Source organism: Halyomorpha halys, unplaced genomic scaffold (assembly GCF_000696795.3).
Source record: "Halyomorpha halys isolate HHAL.00 unplaced genomic scaffold, Hhal_1.1 Scaffold179.1, whole genome shotgun sequence".
Taxonomy (NCBI): Eukaryota; Metazoa; Arthropoda; class Insecta; order Hemiptera; family Pentatomidae; genus Halyomorpha; species Halyomorpha halys.
In genome coordinates, this window is record NW_027107000.1 from 475,375 (window position 1) to 487,690 (window position 12,316).

The 12,316-nt window shown below is 29.3% G+C and overlaps 1 protein-coding gene across 2 annotated transcripts in view; it reads right to left on the bottom strand.

Annotated features, from left to right (window-relative positions):
• Positions 1-11,631, bottom strand: part of LOC136795284 (uncharacterized) — a 171,632-nt gene extending 160,001 nt beyond the window's left edge. For both annotated transcript variants that reach the window (XM_067045348.1, XM_067045347.1), the window contains exon 1: positions 11,529-11,631. The gene's annotated coding sequence lies outside the window, so the exon portion shown is untranslated. The remainder of the gene's footprint in view (positions 1-11,528) is intronic.
• Between the last annotated feature and the right edge of the window lie 685 nt (positions 11,632-12,316).

The following is a 12,316-nucleotide window of genomic DNA, read 5'->3' on the forward strand; positions in this document are numbered from 1 at the left end:
TTTTACCTAATAAACGAACTAAATTAATAAAGTAAGTTTTTATTTTATAAAAATCAGATTAACGATGTCTCGGTCCCGACTAGGACGGATAAACGGGGTCCTACTGTAAAATCAATCATTGCAGCCTCGTTTGGATTGCAAAAACGTTCGCTAATACAATAATAGTCCCAATTTAACTAACCTATATTCGAAAAATATACTTGGCCCAAGCCATAAGACCGTCGTAAATAAAGCTTAGGGTCATGACTTCGTGGAAGATAGAATAGAACGCATTCCATCAATAAACGAGTCACAAACAAAAATAATGACAGAGGTTCAAGAATTCGATTTGTTAAATCAGGCCAGAGTTAAATTGGGACTTTTTGGCAAGACGAAACTGCTAAAATGTATCTTATCAATCTTTTGATGTGTCATCCCGAAAGAACCAATTACTCCTTTTGATAGGGATTTAGATATATCTGGTATTATAAATTATTTAGAAGAAGAGCGTTTATAGGATACAGACCTCATATTCATCTTAAAAGGGGGGGTCACGCACGTGGGCTCACCGATTTAAATGAAACTTTTTTTGGTGATACTATGTCAAAAAATATTACACATTAGGTCTTGCTAATATGTGAATGGGCTCTCGGAGCCGAGAAAAAACAATTTCACTTATTTTGAGAAATTTTTTTTATATTATCACATACCACCTTTGCTCTGCATGAATTTATTGATTATTATATATCAATTGATTCGCTGTTAATCTAGAAATACATATTAAATGAGTTTAAGTCTGTAAAATCATATGTCGCCTTCCAGCAATACAAAAAGCTTTCTTTAGGAAAATCAAAGTCAGGTTCGATTTTGGCGTCTTTTGAAATCCTTAGATACGAATTTTCATGTAAGTAAAAAAATAGGAATTTTTGGAGGACATTTTGTTTCTGCCGATGACCCGCTTTCACGAAATAAACTTACAATGTTATCCAAATCCAACGTAACTATTACCATTTGAAAGCTAAATTTCTGCTCTTTCAAGCCATATTAATATCTTTTAAATTGAACTTAAAACCTTTATATGGAAGAACAAGCAGTTTCAAATAATGAATAAAGTTTGTAAGATTATTTATCTAGTTAACGAAGGAATATAATATGGTTTGTATCATATCGAGCAGTTTTAAGGACCCTAAAACTTTACGTTTCGTGTAAAATAGTGATATAGTATTGAACTTATTGATTTTTTTGTGATTTTCGACAAAAAATCAAAATCGAAAAATTTGAGAAAAAACTTTTTATTTCTTATTTCTATGAAAATTCGTATCCAAGGGTTTCTTATGGTGCGAAAAACGAATATCAACTTTATTTCTCCATAAGAAAATATTTTGACCTACTTTGCTGGTTCTGTCTAAATTATTTTAATACTCTGATTTTATTATATCATTGTCACTGATATTTTTTTTCATCTACTTTACTATAAGTGACTTTTGGTTTTTGTCATTTTTTACACAATGAAATTCATTTAACATGATCTTTTGTTCCTATTATACACAAAAAAATACAAAAAACAAATCATATGGTATATAGTAACCATTATGTACATGCAGAGCAAAGCCGGCAGACGATGATATAAAACATTTCTAAAATTATTTAAAATATTTTTTTTCGGCTTCGATAGTGCATTGGCAAGAAACCCTCGGACCCGTGGCTAATATTTTTCTACCCAGTATAACTCAAAAACGTTTCATCATAGCCAGCAAGGAATTCACATCCTTGCTGGTTATACAACTTAACATGTAACATTTTTCTTTTTAATAAGAAATAATACATTATTTTTAAATCTATTTATAATATTTGCAAACAAAATAAGGCATTTACCAAATGTAGTGTGTGCAATGATCTTGAATTGCAGTTATCAATCAGTTTGGAAGAAGGTACCGTAAGAACAAGACTGGTTTAAATAAAAAATTATCCTAGAAGGGTGTAAAAATAACATTTGATGTTGGATTATGTTTCGGTGATTGTTTAAAGTTGTATCATACGGTACAACAAAAGTAAGGGTCATCCTTCTAGAAAAATTCATTAAATTCATTTTAATCCTCCAATTACGACACCATTCTTCGAGGGCTGTGATATGGGATTGAAGAGTTTGGGATGCAATTAAAGGGTTATTATTAACAGCGAGCACACATGTGTCATCGGCATACGTGGTGAGGATAGTGTTAGGATTGGTTGGGATGTCTGCTGTATAGATTGTGTAGAGAATGGGACCGAGGATACTACCCTGAGGAACACCAGCGGACTGAAAGAAGAGCGATGAATAGAAACCATTGTGGTTTAGATTAAATAATCTGTCAGTGAGAAAGGAACGAATAATGAGAAAGTAGCAAAATATTAAATAGCAGATTTTGGCTCCGTCGGATATAAACGTTGATTTTTCTTTAACTTTGTTTCTTTACAAAACATAACGTAAGCCATTGTTATTTCGGACTGTGTGCATCGTTTAATAAAACATAATAAAATTCTTATGAGAAACGTTAATTTAATGTGTAAATAGTGCAGTAAAAATAGCTTAAAATTTAGCTGTACTTAGAATTTAGTGTGAATTAATTTAAGCTGACCGATTCTAATGTAAATTTTTTTAGAAAATACGATCGTATAAATTCACCAATCTCTGCTGGTACGTAGTCCTAATATAACAGATTTTTCAAAATGGGCTCTGTATAATTTTAGGTTTATTGCCAATAACTCCTAAAGAGTTGGAAACAGCTGAAATATCATTGTAAACTAATTAGTAATGCATTTAACGAGCTTCAATTTGAGCCCTAATAGAGTTACTACTAATAATATAATGATTTAATATAATAATTCTTCAGATAGAATTTTATAAACTTATTTCGGCAAATATCATGAAAACTGTTATTCTGAGGAAAATAATCATAATAAACTACTTCGTGGTGTATTTAACGAGCTTCAAATTGAATTGAATTTACTTCAATTCATTAATCATCAAATTGTTTGAACAAAAAATTGGTTTTCGAAAAATTATATCTCGGAAAATATAAAACATCAAGGGTTTTATGAGTCAATTTGAAGCTCCTTAAATAAACGAAAAAGTGGATTATGGTTATTTTCCAAAGAATAGTAGTTATCATGATATTTTCAGAAACATTTTCACAACTTTTGCTCCTCATTATTTGGAAAAAAAAATATATAGGTTTTTGAAAAGCTATAGCTCGGAAAATATTCAACATAATGTCTCATTAAATAGCTCAACTTGAAGCTCGTTAAGTGAGCTAAAAAGTATTTTATAATGATTATTTTCCTAAGAATAGTAGTTTTCATGATAATTGTAACAATATTTTCACAACTTTGGTCCTCATTATTTGGAAAAAAATATTATTGTTGAAAACTATATCACGGAAAATATTTGATGAATGAAAAATGAGTTTTATTAGGATTCAAATATTAGCAAATTTACTCTACAAAAAAAAAACTTTTTATCGTGCGCTCGATAGTTTTCAAGATGCTGACCATTTACGAAGTTATAGTTCAATAGCTACTTTTTAAGGACATTTACTGTTCCTGATGTGCAGTCTAGGTAAAATTTTAAATTATTTTTTAACAGAAAATACGCATGTACTGAAACAAAATAACAAAAATAAAATTTTTAAAGGATAAACATTTTACTTCTGGCTATAAGAAAATTGATAAAAAAAAGAAAAAAGCTAAATCTTTTCATTGGAAATAGATTTCCATCTAGACAAAAATTCACTGCACTACACCTGGCATAACATAACGTTTCCTTTTAAAGTTGAAGATAGATTATACTTTCATACACATCTTGTAATATACCAAACTTTGCACAACTTAATTCTTCAAATTTTAATACTTAATATATTCAAGCTAATTGTAAAACATGAGGAGTTATTAGCTGTGGAACTAAAAATATACGGCGAAAAATCTGGCATATTAGGCTTACACACCTATTTTACCATGGTCTTTTGCAAATTGTTTTAGACTAGGATCTACTGAAAGATGATTGCCATGAGTTTACAAGAACTTCTAGATTAAATTGCAATTATACCGGATTAAAAGTCAAATACGCTTTATCTATGCAGTAATAATCATTATTTCACAGGTATCACGGGTAAAATCGTAAATAAATAATTGTTAATTTCATTTTCTTTTTTCCTTTTTTAATATAGCGAAATATATGGTGGCATAGCGAGAAAATTAATACATTAGGCATTATCCTTATATATTAATTTTTTACTGAAATCAGAACATGTGAAAAACATACGCAGTATCATGATATTTTCAGAAATATTTTCACAACTTTTGCTTCTCAATATTTGGAAAAAAATATTGGTATTCGAAAAGCGATAGCTCGGAAAATATTGAACATAAATGTCTCATTAAATGGCTTAACTTGAAGTTCCTTAAATAAACGAAAAAGTGGTTTATAATGAATATTTTCCAAAGAAAATTATAATAACAATCTATAATAAAATAATTATAATAAAATTGTAAAGGAATTATCCTTATAAACAAAATTTTTACTGAAATCAGAACATGTGAAAAACATAAACAGTATCCTACCTAATAACTATCCATTTTGATTTATAATATTTTATAGAACATTAATTACCCTTCAAATGTTTACCACAAAAATTACAAAAAATTAATTGTTTTTGAGTCATTTTGTTTACATAATCGTTTTTCCTGTTTTTTTCTCGGCGTTTCATTTCATTCACAATGCCTAATTTCCACAGATATTAAGACCAATAAAGCAGTCAACCCTTTTAGGAGAAATTATTTATCCTTTATATTCACTTTTAATTTCATTCCTTACTTATTTTTCTTGTTATTTAAGACCTTGGGGTGGCAATTCAAAAATTCATAATTTTTCTTTATCTTCATGATGGGCGAATCATACAACTGGTTCGCAGCCATTTTTGAAATAAAGATCCTAAAGTAAAAATATTTATTTTTTTGTCATAGCCGGTTTTAGAAGATTACCGAAATGAATGCTCAATCATTGGTTTTAATGAAGTATTAAGGTAAATATAGCGTACCAACTAAAAACCAAATTTAAGGAAACGGTTTATTTAATTATAATTGTTAACATTATAATTACAAAAGTAAGAAATTTTTTTTCTAGATAATATATTTATTTTAACTGAATAAAAATTTTATTTATTTCATGCGCGATAATTCAAAGTCTTTTTTTAACAATAGCTTGTTCCTTATACACAAAATGTTTACTACAGTATCTATTAACGGAGTTGTTGATTTACTATTTCCCTCAAACAGTAAAATAGTCGTTAAAGTTCCCTTTTGTAACAGTAAAAGTTGTACTGTTGCCAATGTGAAACCTTGAAAAAGATCACTCATTGAAAAGGAAGGGAATAAATTGAAGAAAATATAATTCACCAAGCGCAGAATCTCGGTATTGATAAGACAAGTTGAGAGTTGGTCATCGATGAGGGATGTACCATTATGTTGAAAGAAGCACACGATAACAGAAAAAAGTCTGATACACTGGTACACTGTGAAGGACATATTTTAGACAATAATAAATTGGCAACCAATAAAATCAATAATCATTACGGTAGGGCAGAGATTTCCAATCTTTATAAAAATCAGATTTATTTCTAAATTTTTGACTTTTTTGAAAAATGGGAAAATTTTCCTTTTTAAAAGCGATTAACCATTTAACAGAGAAAAATTAAAAATACGTATTATTTTCGTACAATTTAGTGACTAAAGCATACGTGGGGAAGCCGTGCTTGCGCACTAGTCGTTCCAAAAGATGCGGATTGAAAAAAAAAAAAAACAATGAAAGACTCGAAAGCTGCTAAATTCTTGGATTTTTTTTTAGCATACACGATTGTTGAAAAATTTGAAATTTGAAATACCAAACAAATTGCCGAATTGTTTAATTGAATATTTCGCGGCGCCTTTATGACGGCAGCCTCGGCGCACACTTTGGGAATCACTGCGGTAGCGTATTTCATTGCGTACTGAGAGCATTTACCATTGAGCTACCACAGACCAAACTTACAGTGCCAATATCTAGACTCTCGCTAAACCGGACTGTTTCATAAATAGTAAACAAGTAACCCCGGTACTCCAAAATTTCAAGTAAGTCAACGTACTAAACATACACTCATAGATAAAACGTAAACCAAACTTGAAACTGTATTATTGTTCATTTCTTTCATTCATAATTGTTCACCATATGTTTATTTATTTTAATAGCTTATAATATATACATATCTGAGGTGTACTCAGCAAGCTATTGATAGGTTAGCAAAAAGTAAGTCATATTATTCTTTCATGATAATTTTTCCTGGCCCAAAAAAAAAACAACAACACGAAAGTAAAATATTGAAATCAAATTATCAGCCTTGCTGTTCATTTTTATAACAACGTTTTCATATTTACGAACAAATAGTACAACTTATATATTCAAGTTGATAAAAGTAAGTAGAAATCTATCTTGAACAAGTATCGGAAAATCGATTTTTTTAGTCGAATTTTAGTATGTCCCCGGAATACTGCTATCAAAAGTTGGGTCTAGAAATTTATTTTCTACATGAGCCTATATCTCGAAAACCTAATACGTAATTTAATTTTTAAAAAACTAGTTTTGAACATATATTTTTCTTATCTAATCACACCTCACTGGAATGCATCTTATACTGCACAATACATAAAAATAGTATGCATTTCACACCCCTTCTCACCCTTTAGACTATAACTATGTGAATCGATCACGACACACTTCTAAGATAAAAAGTAGTTCTTATATATTGAAAAGATGACCACCCCTGCTATAGGATATCAAATAATTAGCTATATTGAGGTTTATGGGAACAAAAGAAAATGAGTGTGAAAGAAATCCGGGAAAAAATGAGGAATACAAGGATGTTCTTTGATTAATATAATGTATGAAATCTGGAGGTAATTCCAATATTAAACAATTGAAAATACCGAACTAGAAAATATCATTAGAAACCAAACAGCGGAACAAGACGTTTCCTTTAAATTATTTCAAATTTTGACCAGTTACATCCCTCAGCTACGAGGAGTAACGTGGAGTTCTTCAATAAGTTTTAATTGCTTTTTGAAAATTTTTATTTCAGCTAGCGTTTTGAAGCAATATACAATATTCCAAGCAATGAAATATTAAGAAATTAAATTAAATAAATTACGAAGGCTGTTTACCGATAATTGAAAATCCTAATATAGTACTCGGAGAGTACTTTTTATTTTTTGCTGTTTCTTGTTGGGTTGTTCCCCAATTTTATCAACATTAATTCCAAAAAAATTCATAAATATTCTCCGCCTGTATTCTTTTTAATGCCCTATGCTTTTACACCATATTCCAATAAAGTTTTTAATTATACACTGTACGATAGATTTAGATAAACTTGACATTCTACTGATACATTCGGCAACTCATTACTTGATCCAAAAGTTGGATAATTTCATCTTAGTGAGTAGATCTTGATTCTGTTGATTTACGGTCAATTTCTGTCCAATTAATTTTTCTATAAGATAAATTTACAAATTTTACTGTTAATTAAGTAGTATGTTTTTTTTAATTTTTTGCACTTGTAAGTATTAATGCAGAATATTGTCCTTTATCATAATAATTTAATTTAGGTACAAGAAATTAGTAAACATACTTTTTTTTTCTAACTGTACAAATAATTATATTATCCACTTAATACACACAATCTAGAGAAAATTATAATCAAAGATGGTAAAAAATACTATCGGGTAAATCTGGTGATGATCGCTAATGCACTGTACTATATATACAGATATACAAAACAATCATAGGCTGGCAGAGAGGCCAAACTAAGACTATTTAAGTCGGTGCTCCTTTATGGATCAGAAAGTTAGATAACTCTCAACAAACAAGGAAGCAGCATCATAGCAACTGTGAGCTTTCTCAGAAGAATAGTCAGTAAAACGAAGACTTCGGGAGCGAGATCAGTAAGTTACATCGTTCGGCAAGTCTGCAGAAAGGACGATAGCCGGAAGGCCAGGTTGTTTTCGGAAGCTACATCGGTAGGTAGACGTCCTCTAGGCAGATCCAGAAGTATGGACTCTGCCCACATTGGAAAACTGGAGGGGTGTCAAGAGGATATACCAGTCTTGGCAGAAGAAGAATAGCAGAGGGTAGAGACCACTGGACTAGATGAACAAGGACTCTGGTCCACGCTCCACACTCATCCCTTAATGGGGCCGGCACATAAGGATTAGAGAAACTAGGTTTACTCAGGCAAATTAGTATTGTATGATGATTATATAATTTTTTATAATTGATCAACAATATATAATAAATTACACAAATATAGACTTTGGTGATTTATGAGAGCAAATCATCGGAAACCTTGCGTTCTTGATATTTCATTATTATGATATCAAAGTAATATCATATATTTATTTAGGTATATAATCAAAAATCTCCCTTCTTATAAAGTTTATAAAAAACAAGGCACCACTATGGTATTTTCAGCTCCTGATATCACGTAATTGGTATTTTTAAATTTTATTTTTATAACAAAAATAAGATTATTAAATTATATAAATTTATTACTCATGTACGCATAAAGAACTGACTTTTGCGTTATTATATTTTGCTACTAAAAATTTCTGTATCAACATCAACGTATGAAGGTTAAGGAGTTCAGTACTTATTTAGGAAGTACTGTTTCTTGAACAATGGTTATTCAAGGAGGTAATTTGTTCACAATCATGTTCAACCGCCAGGTTCCTCTTTATACAGACTAGTGTCCCCCAAAAGGGCTCCCGGACCTACAGGGTTGACTCAAAATAATTATTTGCTACAGCCGGATTCGAACCCAAATCCGGCCGTTTGTAACACAGCGCCTTATTCCCTGAGCTACCCTGCTTTCATTTTTTATAAAACTTAATTTAAATAATGAAACTCATCTGGGCTATAATTGATATAAACCAAAAAGCGATATTTTATCTTCAACCCAGTCCTTTTAACTAGTCAAAAATAATTACGCATCAATAATCTGTTAAAATGGTAATTTCAGGACCATCACATGTATCATTGGGACAATTTATATATTTTCATTTAAAACAATTATATAAAAAGATTTATTTTATTAATCTTTATTTTTATCTGTTACTTTATTGGATCAGCTGTTTTTGTCGGGATTATATAAAATTATAAATTACTAAAGCACTAGCTGCTGATGCAATAAAAATTAATTCTGTATACTCAGTACAGAAATATTGTGCGCACTTTATTTGGCAAATGTTCAGACCTAAATGAGGATTTTCTACATTTGATTAAGATCTTTAAAAAAAGTAATTAGGAGATAAAAAAAAATTGAAATTTTATTGTACATAAAAAAGTTTTTAAGAGAATCCCCCAAATCATATAAGATTTGTAAGGTAATGTTTAGAAAATTCGGGGTCTCCAGATTCTATCTCAATGTTTTTTCAAATGTTTAACATTAGCAAATCAACGCACAGGAATGTTTTGTTCTCGACAGATCAATATAAGTATGTATCGCACACAACATACACTAACACAAAGTTCACCAATCTTTACAAATCTCTTTTCAGTTTGTCAGTCATTTTTAGCAGGAAATCCAATATTGAATTCCATTAATATATTTAAAATTATTGATCTAACTACGATTTAAGAGTTTAAAAATATATTTAATTTAAAAGTTAAAGGAGTGTGTCCAAGGGTGGATTTATTTATGTATTAAATAAACAAATAAATCAAATGAAAAATAATTTATTTCATTTTAAATAAATATGTTTCTCATGTTAGACTAAAACAACACTAACAAAACATATACTAAAGTTTAGTGCAAAAGTGTGTTGATTTTTTACAGCTAGCTAATTTATTTCTACAAATGAGATTTCCAGATTGATTCCAAATCTTAAATTAAATAAACAATGATTCATTATCATTTTTATTTTGATATCAATGACAATTAATGAACATTCGTGATAAAAAGAAAGTTGAAAAGTTAATTGAAACAATGCTTACATCTATATGAATGCTGATATAGTGCCTGATGCCAGCAAAAAAATCTAGTTTCATTTTACAATATTGGCTTCTATTTTTACTTAAAAATTAAATTTATTACAGATGTCTCAATTACTAATAAAACTAAAATTATAATTATAACGTATAATTTATTGTAATCTGATCCATATCCAGATCATATTTTCATAAAAATCTATATCAAACATTATTTTTTTTTTTTTATAATTTTATTTTTTAATATATACTTATTGGACTGGTCAGTGTTTTGTGTGAATAAGCAACTGTCCAGCAGCCACTCGAAATTATCTTGGTCCTCCATTCTAAATTTTTTTCATAAATTCTCTTTTATTTATTTTATATCTCATTTAATAATCTTTAGTCTTTAAGAAAAAAATTACCTATGTAGACTAATTAAAACACCTAACTAATCGGATTATTTTTATCGATGTCTTTTACGACTAATTTATATTTAATGTGGCTTAGTTGATTCATAAGAATTTAATCTAGTAAATATCAGTTAATTTTTTCTCTCCAACTTGCTGCTGTCGCTTTGCGATACAAGTCCTCTGATGTTGGTTTAAATTTAGTCCTAAAGTTTTGAAACGTTAGTCTTCAAAGCTTAATGATCCTACGTTTTGTGTATATTTCATGGAGTCTCAATTTTTAATAAATTGTATGAATTTAAAATATATATTTTTGTACGTTTGAGGAATCAACGGTACTAAGTAGTCACGCGAACTTCAGAGAAAACATCCAGATTTTACGACTAGAACTGACTTGACTCGATTTTATCAGTCATTTTATCTGTCTCCTCAGAGAAAAGTGGTGCCCTAATTTATTATATTGTAATTTAATTGATCAGTTTAAATTCGGTTTATTTAATCATGTACGGTAACTATAAAACCAATGTTTTCCGGAATCTACCAAGGATACACAAGTCGCTATCAACTTAAATACACCGCAAGGCCATCTTAATTATATGTCATCCTTGATACTACTTATTTATTTTGACTGTCAAGGATAAAAAATAAATAAATAAAAACTAGGTAACATGCAAAATAATAAGAAGTCAGAATCTATGTTGACTCCGAAAGATATAATAGTAGATTATAAAAAATAATAATACTTTTTTTTCAGTTTCTTTAATGATTTCTGGTATGTATAATCCTATTTTAATAAAAAATAGAATAATTTAATATGATAACGTGAAGTATCAAAAAATGTTTTCTTATATACTGAGTCTGAGAAAAATGATAAATTAATTATTCAGTTAAAATCGGTATACTAAGCTGACTGAATTGAACAAGAACAAAAATAAAAAATATTCACAAAATAAAAAAGAATTATGGAATTAATTATAATTACATTATTTGATACGTTACCTGTCTGATTTTTTTTTATTAATTTAACGATTCAGTCTTCAATAAATATATATCTAATTACAAAATTAAAAAAATATAATAAAGGATAGAAAGGAGCTTCTGTGTGTACTTACCCCTGCCTTTAGAGGTTGACGGAGAGCCGACGGAACACTCGAAATCTAGAATGGGACTGAGAGTAGTGACTGTGTTAATGCATCGTATTTCTGTCTGGGGCGCTACTATGCCAAACCCTATACCCTTCCACCTTGGGCCACCTTCCAAATATACTTACATATCCTTCTACTCCCTGTCCTATTGTTTCTTCTTTGGGCATTTATTTTAAAACATTATTTTTTTAATTACCGGAATATAGGGGCAGTTAATGATGACTTAGATATCCCCGCCATAGCGTCCGAATACAGAAGCTAATTAATTGTGTTTAATTAGTTGAAATTTTAATGAATTAATTTTTGAAATAGTATAGTATTTCAGAATTTCCCTAGTATTTTAATTTAAATTTAAAGAATTAATTAATATTCGCCCCAAATACCAGGGGAATAGAGGTATATTTAAAATATCGTTAAATTTTTTTTTTAGAAATTAATCTATTCATAAATTTATTCAACTATGTTGGTAAAAATTTCTTGTCTTCGGTCTTTAATTTTTCAGGCAATGATTCATTTCTCGGCGACGAATGTAAATAATGGCTTGCTAAGTCTTGAAAACTAAATTAAGTAATTTTTTTTTACTAATACTATAGGCAAGATTATTTCACCATAATTTCAATTTACTGTCAAGATGTAAGTTTTGGCAATCACGCTGTCATCAGGAACACTGTAACAATTCAAAATAATATAATTTTATAACATCGATTCTGAAAAAAATTAATTTACAATTGATTCTATTACCGATCATGGGCAAA